This window comes from Propithecus coquereli, unplaced genomic scaffold (assembly GCF_000956105.1).
Source record: "Propithecus coquereli isolate 6110/MARCELLA unplaced genomic scaffold, Pcoq_1.0 Scaffold22, whole genome shotgun sequence".
NCBI lineage: Eukaryota > Metazoa > Chordata > Mammalia > Primates > Indriidae > Propithecus > Propithecus coquereli.
This window is the reverse complement of record NW_012147189.1, coordinates 3081950-3084221: the sequence shown is the minus strand read 5'-3', so window position 1 is coordinate 3084221 and position 2272 is coordinate 3081950.

Genomic DNA, 2272 nt, shown 5'->3' with positions numbered 1-2272 from the left:
GAGTCTCAGAAATAGGAAAAAAAATGTGGGATGTTCGAGGAGGATGTATTAGTCTTCTATTGCTGCCTGACAAATGATCACAAACTTGGTACTTAAGACAACATATATTTATTTTTCCACAGTTTCTGTGGGCCAGAATTCAAAGTACACTTTAACTGGATCTTCTGCTCAGGGTCTCACAAGGCTGCGTAGAAGGAGTTGGCGATGACTGGGGTCTCATCAGAGGCTCAGGTTCATTCCTAAATTCATGCATTTGTTGGCAGAATTCATTTCTTTGCAGCTTTAGAACCCACGGTAGCTTGCTTTTTCAAGGCCAGCAAAAGAGAGAGAGAAAGAGAGAAAGAGACTCTCACTTCTATACTGTCTTTTAAAAGTCTCACCTGACCAGTTCAGGCCCAACCAGGATAATCTGTCTTTTGATTAACTAACTTAAAGTCAACTGATTAGGGACCTGTATGATAGCTGCAAAATTCCTTCACCTTTGTCACATAACATAATACAATCATGGGAGTGCTGTTTCATCACCTTTGCTATATTCTGTTGGTTAGAAGCAAGCTCAAAGTTCCACTCACACTCAAGGAGAGGAATTACAATGCAGGCATGTTTACCAGGAGGTAGGACCCATGGGCCATCTAAGAATTCTGAGAAGGGGAGGCAATCACTAAAGAAAGATCAGACAATTGTTCAGATCTGAAACACATGATTTTCCAGATTAAAAGAACTCACTGAATGCCAGCATAATAATGAAAATAGATCCACTCCAGACTTTGAGAAAACTGTTAGCCACAAGAGGATCTGATAAACTTTCAGAGGGGCATGTCACAAAACAAAGGATTAGAGATGAAAGTGGCATTGTATTTCTAAATGCAATGGAACAATGCCTTCAACATTATGAAGTAAAATGATTTCCATACTTTAATTACTTTTTTAAAAAACTTTTTAAGTCTTATTTTTCATAGAGATAGGGTCTCACTATGTTGCCCAGGCTGGTCTCCAACTCCTGGCCTCAAGTGATCCTCAGCCTCCCAAAGTACTGGTATTACAGGAGTGAGACAATGCAGATGGCCTCCACACTTGAATTTTATACTTAGAAAAACTACCAATCTAATTTTAGGATAAACTAAAGACATTTTCATATATGTAAGATCTCAACTATTGCTCATGTACCTTTTCTCAGAAGAGTGCCTGAGGATTTGCTCCATCAAAAAGGTGAAAAATGAAAGAAAGAGAACAATACAGGAGAATTAACATAGGAATAAGGCGAAGGGAATCCCAAGATGATGGTAAAGAAGATCCCAAACAATCATCGTGCAGGGTTGAGAAAGCAACACACCCAGAATTGGGCCAGTGGAGGACTTCAAGAAAGATTTCTTCTGCAAAATGAAATTGAGAATAGAGGATGAAATTGATAGAATACATACTGCATCTTAATATACTTCTGAGAATTTTAGACAATTGACAAAGAGTCTGAGCTTGAATTAGTAGTAAATAAGTTAGGAAAAACCAAGAAAATAAACAACAATATAAAGTGATTAATTCAAAAAGTTGTGCAGTAAAGGGAAAGAAATCCTGGTTGACTACATGACACAGCTATGTTTATTACATGGTACGGCCACATACATAGCACGTGAATAATGTTTACATAGTCATAATAATGTAAACATTAAATTGGAGAATAAATATATGGAGAATAAAGGAATAGTTGGGTTGTGTGCATGTTGTAGAGACATAGGGAGGGAAGTGAGCTAGATCTTCAACTTCTATTGTAATAGATCAGTAGATAACACCTAAAACTGTCAAAAAAAAAAAAAGAAGGCTATGCAAACATGTTATTTGGAAGGTAAATATCAAAAGATCAGCCAAAAATGGTGGAAAGGAAGTGCTTCTGAGGAAGAAGAAATGGAATAGGAAAAGAGAAGACAGGAGATTGCCATTTTCCTATGATAAGGTTTATACATTTATTTTACATTTTAAACTATGCAAATATAACTCTGATGCAAAATGCAAAAGAAATAAACATAAGCAGAAATGACTAAATAAAGCATTTATCTAGATAACTGCTTGATTTTTTATACTAGGTATATTGACTGTTATATAAGTTCACTATAATGTTCATTTTGTTGTTATGTTTTAAAATCAAGTTTACTTGAGCTTAAACATCAAACAAATGTTTTCTCTCAAAGCTTTCCCCTTAAGAAGTTGGGCACTTTGTTCAAAATTGTTGCAACTACCTGAAATATTTTTGGAGCTGTCTGTAGAAATTCAAATCCTG